The sequence below is a fragment of the Anomaloglossus baeobatrachus genome, chromosome 7 (assembly GCF_048569485.1).
Source record: "Anomaloglossus baeobatrachus isolate aAnoBae1 chromosome 7, aAnoBae1.hap1, whole genome shotgun sequence".
Lineage (NCBI taxonomy): Eukaryota > Metazoa > Chordata > Amphibia > Anura > Aromobatidae > Anomaloglossus > Anomaloglossus baeobatrachus.
Window position 1 is genome coordinate 274,537,957 of NC_134359.1, and position 17,557 is coordinate 274,555,513.

The 17,557-nt window shown below is 55.1% G+C and overlaps 1 protein-coding gene across 1 annotated transcript in view; it reads right to left on the reverse strand.

Annotated features, from left to right (window-relative positions):
• The window catches only part of LOC142246722 (uncharacterized), a 294,524-nt gene that overhangs the window by 59,112 nt on the left and 217,855 nt on the right, over positions 1-17,557 (reverse strand). The window lies entirely within an intron of this gene.

Sequence of the window (17,557 nt, forward strand, 5' to 3'; positions counted from 1 at the left end):
ACTGTGAAAAGCCATTCTTTTGGTGATCGAACCGTTATCAAACGGTAACTCGAACTGCCGAACTTAAACCAAATCGTTCGAGTTTGTCTAACGACTCGAACACCGCCCAAAATCACCCGAATTTGAACATCGCTCATCTCTATTAAACACACAAGGAGGGGTTTTGGGAATCACAATTAAAAGACATACAATGAGAAAAACTGCAGTCAGGGTAGGTGGCAATAATGACATTTAGATATACAATAGTGTAAATATATCCCAGTATGCAGTGAAATATCACCTGTACAAAATCCATCCAATGTACAAAATTACACCCAGTATACAGGACAGGAGAAGTGGTACTGTGCAGTAGGTGTATATACAGTATATATATCTAATATATAAAGCTGACTTTGTGTGTGTGTGTGTGTGTGTGTGTATATGTGTGTGTGTGTCCGGGATTGGCATCTGCACCAATGCAGCTACAGCCACAAAATTTTGCAAACTCACACTTCTGGACCCCGAGAGCATCATAGGCTATGTTTTGAGGGGAAATTTTAACCCCGCGCTTTACAGTTATTCACCAAAAAACCTGCCTCCATTAAAGCGAATGGAGCTGGGAGCCACAGAGCAGCCAGAACTTCAGAAGAATGCGCAGCCACGCCCTTAAATGGAATCTTGGCGTGTCGCAATGCAGCTAGGGAAAGAGGCAGACACAGACAGGGAAAGAGGCAGACACAGACAGGGTATGAGACAAACACAAAGAGACAGACACAGACAAAGAGACAGACTGACAGGGAAATAGACAGACAGAAAACGCGAGACAGGTTAAGAGACAGACACAGACAAAGAGACAGACACAGGGAAACAGACAGACAGGGAAAGAGAGGGAAAGAGACAGACAGGGTAAGAGACAGACAAAGAGACAGACACAGGGAAAGAAACAGAGGGAAAGAGACAGACAGGGAAAGAGCGGGAAAGAGACAGACAGGGAAAGTGACAGAGATAGATAGACAGACAGGGAAAGAGATAGCTAGACAAAGAGATAGAGAGACAGAGATATATACAGAGGGGGAGACAGACATTATAATTACATTTTTATCTATTTGTTTTGTGGTTTTTGTGTGCAGAATACATTTTTATTAATACATTCTATTTTGTTAACAGCAGTTATTAACCCGGGCGAAGCCGGGTAGTACAGCTAGTCTAATATATAAAGCTGAATGTGTGTATGTATGTATGTCCGGGATTGGCATCTGCACCGTCGCAGCTACAGCCACAAAATTTTGCACTCTCACACTTCTGGTCCCCAAGAGCGTCATAGGCTATGTTTTGAAGGGAAATTTTAACCCAGGGCTTTACAGTTATTCACCAAAAAACCTGCCTCCATTAAAGCGAATGGAGCTGGGAGCCACAGTGCAGCCAGAACTTCAGAAGAATGCGCAGCCACGCCCTTAAATAGAATGTTGGCGTGTCACAATGCAGCCAGGGAAAGAGACAGACACAGACTGGGTAAGAAACAGACATAGACAGGGTAAGAGACAGACACAAAAAGACAGACACAGACAAAGAGACAGACTGACAGGGAAAGACAGACAGGGAAAGAGAGGGAAAGAGAGAGACAGGTTAAGAGACAGACACAGACAGGTAAAGAGACAGACACAGACAAAGAGACAGGGAAAGAGAAAGAGGGAAAGAGACAGACAGGGAAAGAGAGGGAAAGAGACAGACAGGGAAAGAGACAGACAGGGAAAGTGACAGACAGGGAAAGAGATAGATAGACAGACAGGGAAAGATTGAGACAGACAGAGAGAGAGAGAGAGAGAGAGAGACAGAGAGATATATACAGAGGGGGAGACAGACATTATAATTACATTTATATCTATTTGTTATGTGGGTAGTACAGCTATGCCTCCTGCCTCCATCACAGACCTCTGGGACCCTGTCCCCACTCCTTGTGTTATCCAGGCATCCTCTCTTTTCCTCCACCTGTCTTCTGGGCCTCCCTGGCCTGCGTGACGTACCCTTGCAAAGTAAATGTCGCAGGCGGGGAGGAGGGTGTCAGCACACCGCGCTCACCCCTTCTGCTCGGGTCCGGCCGCTCAGTGGTGGCTCGAGCCGTAGGCCGGATCCCGGGGGTTTCCTCGAGCGGCACTCCTCGCCCGTGAGTGAAAGGGGGGTTGTTTGGGGTGTTGGGATAATGTCCGTGACGCCACCCACGGTTATGGTGATGTGTAGCACCACCGCTGCTCAATGCGGGGATCCCGGGGATGGTGATGGGGAGCAGCCAGGTGTTGTGTTGCCCCTCCGTGGGTAGGGGTTGGTGATCCCGGGGCCCGGTGATGGCTTGGGAGGTGCAGGGCTTGGTGGGCGCAGGGACGCGGGGTCAGCGCTGTGCCTTGCGGCACTGTGGTACTCACTCAGCCTGAGACATGGACACAGTTTGTACGGTAAACCAACGGCTGGTAGGACGGTCCCACAGACGGCTGCTTTGCTTCCCCGGTAGGTGACGGTGATGTCCCTCTTCCTTGCACCTGTATGTACGGATGGTTGCGATGGGTTCCCACCGGTAACCCGCTCCCCGGCTTCAAGCTGGGCCGGAGGAGCACTACACTTTGCCCGCAGGCGCTGGCCCTCAGAGACTGGTGCCCTGGCGGTGGCGGTGCCTCTGTTGTACAGGTTGGACTGTTGCCTTCAATCGGGACTTGGTTGTTGGGGGAATCTGCGTCCCCGTCACTGACGGATTCGGCAAATTTGGCGACTCCTAGCCTTGCCGGGGTCCGAGAGGCCCCTGCCCTGGTGCTGACTGTCTTTCTGAACACTGCTCCAGACCACCGGGCACACAGCCAACGGGGTCCTTCCAGGAACTTCCAAACGGTCCCCCTCCGGAAAGTCACCGCCGTCGCTGACCTTGCTGTTCTGGCCCTACACACAGCTGGGCTCTCAGGCTTGGCACACTCTCTGCTCGGTCACCACTTCTTGCTTTCCTCCTTTACTACTCTTCTTTCCTCCACTTTCACTTCTCTTATCTGCTCCTCACTCAACTCAGTTGTTTACTCTTGCCCTTCCCGGGCTTAACTGCCTGACACTTCCTGCCTCCAGAGTTGTGAGCTCCTTGGTGGGCGGAGCCAACCGCCTGGCCCACCCCCTGGTGTGCATCATCAGACTCCTGGAGGAAGGCAACAAGGATTTGTGGTTCAGCTTAGGTGTGCCTACCTGGGATGTGGGGTGTGGTGGTGTGTGACCTGTGTCCCCTGGCTTGCCCAGGGCGACACATTCCCCCTTAGCAAAACGCAGACCGTCCGCGGGCTGCCGTCCTACACCGGTTTTTATTTTTCTGTAAAAAGGGGATAACAAGGGTTAAACATATATACATTTTCAATAACTCTTCCCAAGACGGGAGGCACATTTCACTTTTAACGTTTCAACGGTGTACGGTCACGGTTTCCGCTCTCTCCCACCCAAGTAACCTGGCCCTGATGCTGCCCCTAAAACCCAGGCAGCACCCCTTGACCCACAGTCCAGTACACGGTACCCCAGCGGGATCTGTCCTTGCCCTCCAGAGGGTAGCCACCGGTTCCTTTGGTGGCTGGGCCCTGGCCTGCTCTGCTCAGGGCCCTCCCTCCAACCTGCCTCTCCGGAGGCGGCCTGCGGAAAACGGTAACGGTACCCAACATATTTACAAGCCACTAACGTCTGTGGTTGCCCTGCAAGTTCATGGGCTTGTCCATGGATAGTTCCCATGCATTTTTTTAAACGGTCCCCACGGGGACAACGGTGCCGGCTCCAGCCGGTTGCAAATCAACAGATAATCAGGTAAAAACTCGGTAATTTTCATTTTCCTTATCATTTTTCAACTTTTCAAACAAGCAGGTGGTCCCAACGGGGACGGTGCTGCGGGCATCCATTGCCCTACTCCGGTTCCTCTAGTGCTAAGGCGGACCCATCCTCTGCCACCAACATCTCAAACATGCACTGACATGCCTGCTGTGACAGAGGTACCCGGTACCCATTTCCACCGGTACGCGGGGTATGATAAACCACAGGGCCCCCCACATAGCGGGAACGCTCAATTGCTCCTTCAGCCGCAACAGCGGGCCCGGAGCTGGGGCAGGAGTCGTCATTTCTTGTTTCTGCGTCAGGCGGGTTGCCGCCAGCTGCCGCAGCCTCCTGGTCTCCAGCATCCAACACTTCATCCTCTTTTGCGGTAGCAGGGAGCAGCAAAGTAGGCGAGCCTATGTTGAGGCGCCCCATCAGTGACGGCAAGGGCGATGCATAGGCCGAGACTAGGCCGGGCCCCTCAGCCGCAGCGGCCGGTCCAGGTAGGACATAGGGACGTGGGTCACCAGTCGGTTCTGCTACATCTGTTCCCTCTCCGTACATCGGGACGGTGGTAATCAGCATCTCCACCTCGTTGGTCCACTGCTCCATCATCCGGAGGAGTTGTCCCTGCTGACGCCGGTGGAACTGAATCACCCGGGCCTTCATCCAGGCCACGGTTCCGGGCTCAGGGTCTGGCACAGTCTCTATTGGGACTTCAGGCACCACGCTGTTAAGGGGCCGCGGTTCTAGCGGTTCCCCTTGGTGCATCTTAGGGCCGTCCTGGACGTCTGCAGCCGGCTGGTCCGCCGGAGCGGCCGGGCAGGGTATCGCTACCGGTTGGGCAGGTAGCGGGCCTAGTAGCGGGGCGGCAGCCACCATCGCGGGTAACGGGGAGAGAGGCAGGGTGAGCGGAAGCCGGCCGGGCCCCTCAGCCGCAGCGGCCGATCCTTCAGGAATACAGGGGCGTGGGTCGCTTACCCGCTCCTCCAAATCCTCTTCTGCCTCGCGTCTCCACATCGCAGCCACCACGTCCGCCATGTCGGTCTCCCACTCCTCCAGGAGGAGTTGCATATGGGCCTGCAGACGGTTACTCAGCGGGACGGTCCGGTCCCTCAACCACGTCGCCGTGCCGGGCGCGGGGGCTTCCTCGTTGCGAGCTGAATCCTGCATCTTGGTAACGAGGTTTTTCCAGGAACCCAATACTGCTGCAGAGTCCTGGCGTCCCTGCTTCTATAGCCGCAGCTACATGCGGCCAGCCGCCATCGCGTCCCCCCTAGCTCTTTCCGGCCCCTCCTCTCTCGGGGCGGGGTTTTGGCCTTCGCGCCTCCACTGCTCGAGAAGACGCTCGAGCGGGAACTTTTCGCGCCAAAGATGGCGGCTTCTGAAATTTTTCTGCCGGATACCTCCGGCGGTAACAAGGCGCACCTCTACCAGACGGCAGAGCGGTAAGATCCTGTTCGTGACGCCAAGTTGTCGCGGGCGGGGAGGAGGGTGTCAGCACACCGCGCTCACCCCTTCTGCTCGGGTCCGGCCGCTCAGTGGTGGCTCGAGCCGTAGGCCGGATCCCGGGGGTTTCCTCGAGCGGCACTCCTCGCCCGTGAGTGAAAGGGGGGTTGTTTGGGGTGTTGGGATAATGTCCGTGACGCCACCCACGGTTGTGGTGATGTGTAGCACCACCGCTGCTCAATGCGAGGATCCCGGGGATGGTGATGGGGAGCAGCCAGGTGTTGTGTTGCCCCTCCGTGGGTAGGGGTTGGTGATCCCGGGGCCCGGTGATGGCTTGGGAGGTGCAGGGCTTGGTGGGCGCAGGGACGCGGGGTCAGCGCTGTGCCTTGCGGCACTGTGGTACTCACTCAGCCTGAGACATGGACACAGTTTGTACGGTAAACCAACGGCTGGTAGGACGGTCCCACAGACGGCTGCTTTGCTTCCCCGGTAGGTGACGGTGATGTCCCTCTTCCTTGCACCTGTATGTATGGATGGTTGCGATGGGTTCCCACCGGTAACCCGCTCCCCGGCTTCAAGCTGGGCCGGAGGAGCACTACACTTTGCCCGCAGGCGCTGGCCCTCAGAGACTGGTGCCCTGGCGGTGGCGGTGCCTCTGTTGTACAGGTTGGACTGTTGCCTTCAATCGGGACTTGGTTGTTGGGGGAATCTGCGTCCCCGTCACTGACGGATTCGGCAAATTTGGCGACTCCTAGCCTTGCCAGGGTCCGAGAGGCCCCTGCCCTGGTGCTGACTGTCTTTCTGAACACTGCTCCAGACCACCGGGCACACAGCCAACGGGGTCCTTCCAGGAACTTCCAAACGGTCCCCCTCCGGACAGTCACCGCCGTCGCTGACCTTGCTGTTCTGGCCCTACACACAGCTGGGCTCTCAGGCTTGGCACACTCTCTGCTCGGTCACCACTTCTTGCTTTCCTCCTTTACTACTCTTCTTTCCTCCACTTTCACTTCTCTTATCTGCTCCTCACTCAACTCAGTTGTTTACTCTTGCCCTTCCGGGCTTAACTGCCTGACACTTCCTGCCTCCAGAGTTGTGAGCTCCTTGGTGGGCGGAGCCAACCACCTGGCCCACCCCCTGGTGTGCATCATCAGACTCCTGGAGGAAGGCAACAAGGATTTGTGGTTCAGCTTAGGTGTGCCTACCTGGGATGTGGGGTGTGGTGGTGTGTGACCTGTGTCCCCTGGCTTGCCCAGGGCGACACATAAACGCCACATGGTACAGTCCTTTGACGTCTAATTCGTCCCATCCACCTTTCCATCATACGCAAAAACCTTGAAAAAGGCCTAACATAGGCCGAAACGTCGGCTTTTGCTCTATTGTGGTGGCGTTTTCCTTTTTGCAAATAGTCCAATAAATAACACTTTTTTTGCATTCATTCTCTGTGTCCTATTTGAGTGCTTGGGATCCAATATATTACTTAGCGCTTTCTTTCCCTTAAGCACCTTCCTCCTTAGGCGGTTGAGCCCAGCTCTACCCATATTTTCTGTCTCTTTCCCTGTCTGTCTATCTATCTCTTTCCCTGTCTGTCTCTATCCCTCTCTTTCCCTGTATGTCTCTTTCCCTCTGTCTCTTTCCCTCTGCCTCTTTCCCTGTGTCTGTCTCTTTGTCTCTTTACCTGTCTTTGTCTGTCTCTTACCCTGTCTGTCTCTTTCCCTCTCTTTCCCTGTCTGTCTGTTTCCCTGTGTCTGTCTCTGTGTCTTTGTCTGTGTCTGTCTCTTTACCTCTCTGTGTCTGTCTCTTAACCTGTCTCTCTTTCCCTCTCTTTCCCTGTCTGTCTCTTTCCCTGTCAGTCTGTCTCTTTGTCTGTGTCTGCCTCTTTGTGTCTGTCTCTTACCCTGTCTATGTCTGCCTCTTTCCCTGTCTGTGTCTGTCTCTTTCCCTGGCTGCATTGTGACACGTCAACATTCCATATAAGGTCGTGGCTGCGCATTCTTCTGAAGTTCTGGCTGCACTGTGGATCCCAGCTCCATTTGCTTTAATGGAGGCAGGTTTTTTGGTGAATAACTGTAAAGAGCGGGGTGAAAATTTCCCCTCAAAACATAGCCTATGACGCTCTCGGGGTCCAAAAGTGTGAGTGTGCAAAATTTTGTGGCTGTAGCTGCAACGGTGCAGATGCCAATCCCGGACATACATACACACACACACACACACACACACACACACACACACACACACACATACATACACACATTCAGCTTTATATATTAGATATATATATACACACACACATACAGAATAATACAGATACAGTGGAACCTCGCTTAACGAGTAACCCACTTAACGAGAATTTCGCTTAACAAGCAAAGCTTTCTGTAAATTTGTAACCCGGTTTACGAGAAAGCTTTGCTGTACGAGCAAAATCCTCACCGCACACACTTCCGGTTCCGTACATCCACCGCGCTCTGACCCGCTCTTGCAGTCCACACAAACACACACAAACACACACGCACACACATACAGTATTATGCTCACCTTACCTTCCGTTCCACCGCCGGCCTCATGGTTCTTGTAGTCCGCCGGCTCATTGCTACGTCCTCGCGGCGAACTACAAGACCCAGGAGGCCGGCGATGGATCGGAAGGTAAGGTGAGCATAATATGTGTACCTTCAGTTCCATCGCCGGCCTCCTGGGTCCTGTAGTTTGCCGCTCCACTCCAGGCTGTGCATCGGCAACCATAGCGACGAAGCAGGAAGTTCCCCTGTCACCCGCTACTCAAAAGGCAGCGCGCTGGCCAATCAGAGGCAAGTGGCTCCTGCCTTTGACGTCAGCGCTCTGGCAGCGGAAGTTCCTCCCTCGTCGTTATGGTAACCTGATACACAGCCCGTACCGGAGAACAGCAAGTCCCAGGAGACCGGCGATGGAACGGAAGGTAAGGTGAGCATAATATGTGCGTGTATGCTTGTGTGTGTGTGTGTGTTTGTGTGAGTTTGTACATGTTTGTGCATGTGTGGAATGACACAATAGGGGACCTGAATGGGACATTTAACAAGTTGTGGAACGAATTGTCTGCATTGCAATGATTTCCTATGGGAAATCTTGCTTTGCTGAACGAGTAACTTGGTTAACAAGCACAGTCCCAGAACGGAATGTTCTCGTTAACCAAGGTTCCACTATACTGAAGATTGCACCGAGTACACAGTACAGGGGGAAGTGGTACTGTGCAGTGTGTATATGTGTCGCCCTGGGCAAGCCAGGGGACACAGGTTGCACACCACCACACCCTACATCCCAGTTAGGAACATCACAGCTAACCACAAACCCTTGTTGCCTTCCTCCAGAGGCTGATGATTCACACCAGGGGGTGGGCCAGGCAGTTGGCTCCGCCCACCGAGGAGTTCACAGCTCTGGAGGCGGGAAGAACCAGGCAGTCTAGCTCAGGAAGAGCTTGAGGAAGCAAGTTAAGGGGGAGGAAGTGGAAGGAGTGGAGGAGTAGCCAGACTAGGCTAAAGTAAACAGCTAAGTGAAAGTAGAAGGAAGAAAAGTAGTAAAGGAGGAAAGCAAGAGTGGTGACAGAACAGAAAGAGTGTGAAAAAGCCTGAAGTAGTCCAGCTGTGTGCAGGACAGGTCAGCAAGGTCAGCAACGGCGGTGACTGTCTGGAGGGGGACCGTTTGGAAGTTCCTGGAAGGACCCCGTAGGCTGTGTGCCCGGCGGTCTGGAGCAGTGTTCCGAAGGACAGTCAGCACCAGGGCAGGGGCCTCTCGGACCCCGGCAGGGCTAGGAGTCACCAAAACTGCCAAATCCGTCAGTGAAGGGGACGTAGATCCCCCAACAACCAAGTCCCGATTGAAGGCAACAGCCCAACCAGAGTAAGAGAGACGCCGCCACCGCCAGGGCACCAGTTTCTCAGGGCCAGCGCCTGCGGGCAAAGAGTAGAGCTCCCCCGGTCCAGCTTGAAGCCGGGGAGCGGGTTACCGGTGGGGACCCATCGCAACCAACAAGTAAACATAGGTGCAAGGAAGAGGGACATCACCGTCACCGACTGGGAGAGCAAGTGCAGCCGTCCGTGGGACCGTCTTACCAGCCGTTTGGTTTACCGTAAAAACTGTGTCAACGTCTCAGGCTGAGTGAGTACCACAGTGCCGCAAGGCACAGCGCTGCCCCCGCGTCCCTGCGCCCACCAGGCCCTGCACCTCCCAAACCATCACCGGGCCCCGGGATCACCAACCCCTACCCACGGAGGGGCAACACAACACCTGGCTGCTCCGCATCACCATCCCCGGGATTCCCATATTGAGCAGCGGTGGTGAAATCACCACAACCGTGGGTGGCGTCACGGACAATAAACAATCCCCACACCCAACAATCCCCCCTTTCACTCACGGGCGAGGAGTGCCGCTCGAGAAGCCCCCGGGATCCGGCCCACCGCTTGAGCCACCACTGAGCAGCAGCCGCCGGACCCGAGCCGAAGGGGTGAGCGTAGTGTGCTGACACCTCCTCCCCGCCCGCGACAACTTGGCGTCACGAACAGGATCTTACCGCTCTGCCGTCTGGTAGAGGTGCGCCTTGTTACCGCCGGAGGTATCCGGCAGAAAAATTTCAGAAGCCGCCATCTTTGGCGCGAAAAGTTCCCGCTCGAGCGTCTTCTCGAGTAGTAGAGGCGCGAAGGCCAAAACCCCGCCCCGAGAGAGGAGGGGCCGGAAAGAGCTAAGGGGGACGGAAACAAGATGTCTGCGCCCGACGGAGCCGCTGGAGGAGCGGCGGTCGCAGCCGCAGCGGCACCCGCGGATGGGAATGGGCCTGCCCAGGTCCCGGCCGTACCGGCGGGAGGTGCCGCGGCCCCCGCGCTCGCTCAGGTCATGCCGTTCTCCTTGCCCTATGCGCCCGGAACTGCCTGGCTACCGCAGTATGACGGGAAACCGGATGCCCTACAGGCCTTCCGGAAAAAGCTTAACCCGTTGCTAGAGCTGTACCCCCTGACTGATAAGCAACGGGCAGCGATAGTGCTAGGCCAGTTAACCGGTGCGGCTGAGCAGGAAGCGGAGACCTGGGCCGAGGGGGACCGGCTCTCTGTAGCCACCATCTTTGAGAAGCTACAGACTGCCTTCGAGACCCGGACTGAAGCTGAGCTGAGGATGCAGTTTTACCAGTGCCGGCAACGAGCTGGGGATAGCATTCGGGACTATGCTTTACGTCTGCAGACCGCCCTCCGCACACTGAAGCGGGTGAATCCTATTAATGAGGCGGATAGCAACAAGATGTTAGTGGAGCAATTTGCGCAGGGGATGAGGTCCCCTGAGGATCGTAAACAACTCAGGCTGTGGGCCCTGGAACACCCGGATGTGGACTTTGCTGTGTTAAAGGAGCGGGCCATTAAAGCACTACAGCCCCCAGCTGCAGAAGCTCTGGAACCCGCCCCGTGGCCCGTCGAGACGGCTCCCGTTGTGGCGGCCTCTGCCAAACCAACCTCTCCAATACCTGCAACCCCAAGCAACACAGTGGAAGAACTGGCAGCCCAGGTTCGTCGCATGGACGGAGACCTCGCCAAAATCCTTGCTGCACTACAACCTTTGACCAGATCTCAGCCTCCAGCACAGATACAGCTTGCTGACAGTCCCGAGGATGTTCCCTGGATGCAGCGGAAAAGTGCTAACAACCCGCGGAGCAGACCTCCAATCTGCTACAAGTGCCGTAAGCCGGGTCATTACTTCCGACAGTGCCCGTTAAACGAGCAACCCCTGGGGCCCCGGGCCAGTCCTCAGGAGTAGAACATCGTGGCCCCCCGGACTGGCGGGACCGATATATCGGGGCCCGCCCAATCATCCCCGTGGCTGTGGACGGCATACCAGTGATGGCTCTCTTGGACACTGGATCACAGGTAACCACCATACCATACACATTGTACCAGCGGTATTAGTCCATAGACGAGCTGGCGCCCCCAGATAATAGTATAACGTTGATTGCCGCTAATGGACTTCCATTGACCCAGGTGGGGTATAAACAAGTGGCTATGACAGTGGGGCAAGCTGAACTGCAACACCAGGGTATGATTGTGATCATGAATGAACCCAGTGATCATAACCCGAAAATAGTGCTGGGAACCAATGTGATGGAGCACTGCATGGCTGATGTGCTGACCCTATTGCAACAGCTAGCCGCCACAGCGGCAGGGAGCCGGCAGAGGGCTGTGCAGCGTGAGATCCGAGCCCTGATGTACCGCCAGCATGTAAGCTCAACAGGAGGGGAGATTGGTGGAGTGAGAGTGATGGATGTTGCTCCATTGACTGTGCCCCCTAGGAGTGAGATGATGATCTGGTGTAGGGCAGCAGTAGGGCCTCAGGGGCGTGACTATCCTGCTATGATGGAGCCTATGCCCTCCGAGCACTGGCCCACTGTAATGGCCGCCCGAGGGGTGGTGGATGTGAAGAAGGGGAGAGTGCCTGTGAGGGTGTTGAACTGTGGAGAGGAAGAAGTCAGGCTTCCCCGGTATGCCACCATCGCTAAGCTGCTCACCCTGGACCCTCACACTATCCATGAAGCCAGTCCATCCACACTCCCACCTACCACCAGCACTTCCCCACCCCAGGGGGGGACAAAGGAGTGGCACCAACAGCTACATGTAGGCACTGATGATACCCCTACACATCACAGGGCAGGGGTATACAGGGTGGTGCAGGAGTACGAACAGGTTTTCAGTAAGCACCCCCTAGACTTTGGGCAGATCAAGGGGGTCCAACACCACATCCCCACTGGTGAACATCCCCCTATCAAAGAGAGGTATAGACCTATTCCCCCTGCACATTACCAGTGTGCCAAAGATATGTTGAGGAATATGAAGGAGGCAGGGGTTATTCGGGACAGCTGTAGTCCCTGGGCCGCTCCGTTGGTACTGGTCAAGAAGAAGGATGGTACCATGCGGATGTGCGTGGACTACCGGAAGATCAATCAGATAACCCATAAAGATGCCTATCCATTACCCCGTATCGAAGAGTCTTTGGCTGCACTGAGAACTGCAAACTACTTCTCGACCCTTGATCTCACCAGCGGGTACTGGCAAGTGGCCGTGGCCCCAGAGGATCGGGAGAAGACCGCCTTCACCACCCCGATGGGGCTCTGCGAATTCAATAGCATGCCGTTTGGGCTGTGCAATGCCCCTGGAACCTTCCAACGGCTGATGGAGTGCTGTCTGGGACATTTAAACTTTGAGACCGTCCTGTTGTACTTGGATGATGTGATTGTTTATTCCCAGACGTATGAGGCCCATCTGGAGCACCTGGCCGAGGTGTTCGCGTCCCTTGCCAGGTACGGGATGAAATTGAAGCCCTCTAAATGTCACTTGCTGAAACCCAGGGTGCAGTACCTAGGGCACGTGGTGAGTGCGGACGGTGTCGCCCCCGACCCTGAGAAGATTACTGCCATCCAGAGCTGGCCGAGACCAACTACGGTGAGGGAAGTAAGGCAGTTTCTGGGTCTGGTGGGGTACTACCGGCGCTTTATAAAGGGGTACACGAAGATGGCTGCCCCCATGCAAGACCTCCTCGTGGGACAGACCAAAGGTGGTAGACCCATCGGAGCCCCACTGTCGTGGGAAGACAAGCATGAGGAGTCCTTTTGCCAGTTGAAGGCGGCCTTGACCGGAGAAGAGGTCCTGGCGTACCCTGATTATGGGCGCCCGTTCATCCTCCACACAGACGCCAGTAACGTGGGACTAGGAGCGGTCCTATCCCAGGTCCAGGATGGAAAGGAGAAGGTGATTGCCTATGCTAGCCGATAACTCTGGCCGACCGAAAGGAACCCTGAGAACTACAGCTCCTTCAAGCTCGAGCTATTGGCGTTGGTATGGGCTATCACGGAGCGGTTCCGCCACTATTTGGCGGCAGCAACCTTCACCGCGTTTACGGACAACAATCCGCTGACTCACCTGAACACGGCCAAGTTGGGCGCGCTGGAGCAGAGGTGGGTAGCCCGGCTAGCCATCTATGATTTCACCATAAAGTACCGAGCCGGTCGTGTCAACATAAATGCTGATGCACTCTCCCGAATGCCCCATTTGTCAGAAGAGGGGTGCGAGGATGACGACCTCGAGGAGATCGAGTTGCCTGCGTTTCACCAGCCGCCTCCTGAGAGGATACAAGTACATCAGCAACGGGTGGATCTGGACCCACGGCCCAGTCAAGAGTGGCAGGATGCTCAGGACCAAGCGCCGGCTGTTCGCCTTGTCAAGACTCTGGTGGAACAAGGTGCTATGGGAATAGACCCTGCCGCTCCAGCCGAAGCCCAACGCTTGTGGAAGGAACGGAAACGGCTCTACCTACACCAAGGGAGGCTGTACCGTGAGCTGATCAACCCGAAGACTCATGAGAAAATATGCCAGTTGGTCGTCCCTCAAGCTGACGTGGCTACTGTCCTGCGGGCATACCATGATGGTGCTGGCCACTTCGGGTGGAAGAAGCTGGAGATGCTGTTGAGGGAGCGGTTCTATTGGAGTGGGATGCGTGAATCGGTGGAAGCCTGGTGCCGAGAGTGTGGTCCTTGTACGCTGAGGAGGAAGGACGAGACTAGCCAGAAGGCACCCTTACATCCAATAGTCACCCATCAGCCGCTGGAGCTGGTCGCCTTAGACCATGTCAAGCTCACCCCTAGCCGAAGTGGGTACACCTACGCATTGACCATTGTAGACCACTACTCAAGATTTATGGTGGTAATCCCCGTTAAGGACCTAACTGGTCGAACTGCTGCTCGAGCGTTCCAGGCCTATTTTTGCCGACCCCATGGGTACCCAGAAAAGGTGCTGACTGACCAAGGCCCGGCCTTTGAAGCAGAGGTGTTCCACGAATTCTGCCAGTTGTACGGCTGCAAGAAGATCCGGACCACTCCGTACCACGCCCAGACCAACGGCATGTGCGAGAAAATGAACCACTTGGTCCTGGGGCTCCTCAAGACGCTACCGCTGGAGGAACGGAACCTGTGGCCGGAAAAGTTACCCGACTTGGTCGACATGTACAATAATATCCCGTCCAGTTCGACGAAGTGCACCCCAGCGTATCTGATGAGGGCTCGGCCTGGCCGCCTGCCGGTGGATCTGGAGATGGGGTTGGAGGCCCCAGAAGCACTCCCTTCGACGGCGGAGTGGGAAAGTCGGAGGAGAGCACAATACCGGCAAATCCAGGAGTATGTGGAGAAAAACCTCAGTCGAAGTCGAGAACAGCAGGAGCACCGGTTCAATCAGAAGGCGTCCGCGGGTCCTTTCCAGCCAGGAGATGTAGTGTTGAAACGAAAGAGGAAGACCCACAAGCTGGATGATCAGTGGGAGCAAGTCCCTTACGTCATACAACCCACAGAATGGGGAGATGGGAAGGCCTACCAGATCAGTCGTGACCAAGGGGGCACCCTGGCCACAGTCTCCCAGGATCATCTAAAAAGGTGCCCCCCAGCGTTGAAGGCAGAGGCTGAAGTACCGGTTCCTCCACCAGCGGAGAAGGCAGCAGAGGTAATCCACACTGTAATGGGTGACTTCCCAGCGAACTGGCCCACACAGAACGGCGCGGTGATTCTTCCAGTGATACTGTTCCCACAACCCGTGGATGAAGAAGTAGTGGATGCGGTTAACCGTGAGCCAGAACCAGTGTCAGTGCCCAGGGATGAACCTGTACCCAGCTCCCCTATACCTCCGCCTGCTCCACACTATAGCAGGGAGGAGGAACCGATTGTTCCCTCTACCCCACCGTCTAGCACCACTGACACAGGGCCCCGAAGGTCCACCCGTCCCAACCTAGGTAGACCCCCACTTAGGTACAGGGAGACCGTTCTGTGAGTCAAAAGGGGTCAGGGAATGTAAAGAGTGGTTGTTTGTTTGTTAAAAAGTTAAAAAGTTCTGCTAATGATGAAAATGATACCGAGTACCTCACCAGATTGTCTGCTGTGATTTGCAACCGGCTGGAGCCGGCACCGTTGTCCCCGTGGGGACCGTTTACAAAAATAGCATGGGAACTATCCATGGACAAGCCCGTGAACTTGCAGGGCAACCACAAACGTTAAGTGGCTTGTAAATAAGTTGTTTGCAGTTACCGTTTTCCGCAATGCCGCCTCCGGAGAGGCAGGTTGGAGGGAGGGCCCTCAGCAGAGCAGGCTGGGGCCCAGCCACCAAAGGAACCGGTGGCTACCCTCTGGAGGGAAAGACCGATCCCGCTCGGGTAATTTGTGCTGGACTGTGGGTCAAGGGGTGCTGCCTGGGTTTTAGGGGCAGCATCAGGGCCAGGTTGCTTGGGTGGGAGAGAGCGGAAACCGTAACCGTAAACCGTTATGCAACGTTAAAGAAATGTGCCTCCCGTTATGGGAAGAGTTATTAAAAATGTACATATGTTAAATTATTATGTTATCTTTTTCAGAAAAATAAAACCGGTGTTGGACGGCAGCCCGCGGATGGTCTGCATTTTGCTAAGGGGGAATGTGTCGCCCTGGGCAAGCCAGGGGACACAGGTTGCACACCACCACACCCTACATCCCAGTTAGGAACATCACAGCTAACCACAAACCCTTGTTGCCTTCCTCCAGAGGCTGATGATTCACACCAGGGGGTGGGCCAGGCGGTTGGCTCCGCCCACCAAGGAGTTCACAGCTCTGGAGGCGGGAAGAACCAGGCAGTCTAGCTCAGGAAGAGCTTGAAGAAGCAAGTTAAGGAGGAGGAAGTGGAAGGAGTGGAGGAGTAGCCAGACTAGGCTAAAGTAAACAGCTAAGTGAAAGTAGAAGGAAGAAAAGTAGTAAAGGAGGAAAGCAAGAGTGGTGACAGAACAGAAAGAGTGTGAAAAAGCCTGAAGTAGTCCAGCTGTGTGCAGGACAGGTCAGCAAGGTCAGCAACGGCGGTGACTGTCTGGAGGGGGACCGTTTGGAAGTTCCTGGAAGGACCCCGTAGGCTGTGTGCCCGGCGGTCTGGAGCAGTGTTCCGAAGGACAGTCAGCACCAGGGCAGGGGCCTCTCGGACCCTGGCAGGGCTAGGAGTCGCCAAAACTGCCAAATCCGTCAGTGAAGGGGACGTAGATCCCCCAACAACCAAGTCCCGATTGAAGGCAACAGCCCAACCAGAGTAAGAGAGACGCCGCCACCGCCAGGGCACCAGTTTCTCAGGGCCAGCACCTGCGGGCAAAGAGTAGAGCTCCCCCGGTCCAGCTTGAAGCCGGGGAGCGGGTTACCGGTGGGGACCCATCGCAACCAACAAGTAAACATAGGTGCAAGGAAGAGGGACATCACCGTCACCGACTGGGAGAGCAAGTGCAGCCGTCCGTGGGACCGTCTTACCAGCCGTTTGGTTTACCGTAAAAACTGTGTCAACGTCTCAGGCTGAGTGAGTACCACAGTGCCGCAAGGCATAGCGCTGCCCCCGTGTCCCTGCGCCCACCAGGCCCTGCACCTCCCAAACCATCACCGGGCCCCGGGATCACCAACCCCTACCCACGGAGGGGCAACACAACCCTGGCTGCTCCGCATCACCATCCCCGGGATTCCCATATTGAGCAGTGGTGGTGAAATCACCACAACCGTGGGTGGCGTCACGGACAATAAACAATCCCCACACCCAACAATCCCCCCTTTCACTCACGGGCGAGGAGTGCCGCTCGAGAAGCCCCCGGGATCCGGCCCACCGCTCGAGCCACCACTGAGCAGCAGCCGCCGGACCCGAGCCGAAGGGGTGAGCGTAGTGTGCTGACACCCTCCTCCCCGCCCGCGACATATATATACAGAGTAATACAGTTAATGAGGATTACACCCAGTACACAGGACAGGAGAAGTGATACTCTGTGGTGTGTATATACAGAATAAGATCGGGGTCACACCAGTGGAAAGCATTGGATACGATATATTAATGACACTAGGTTTAGTCTTTGCTGCGAGCGTGAGCAGAGTATAATTCACTGTGATCTGATTCTCTGACATGCTGGACAGGAGCGGAGAAGATGGAGAGATTAATTTCTCTATTTTCTCCATCTCTACATACATTACACTGCCCTTGGATGTCAACCGAGACCAGTCCGATGTTACACATGCACCCATAACACTTGTATTGGCATGATATATATATTACAATCACAAAATCTTACACAGATACCTCATTTGACTCAGGGAACGTCGGATTTCATTTTGAGGGGAAATTTTAACCCTGCACTTTATAGTTATTCGCCAAAAAAAATGATTTACATTACAGTCAATTGAGCTGGGAGCTACAGGTATTTAAAGGGAACCTGTCATCAGATTTGGGGTCTATAAGCTGCGGCCACCACCAGTGCGCACTTATATACAGCATGTTAGACTACTGTA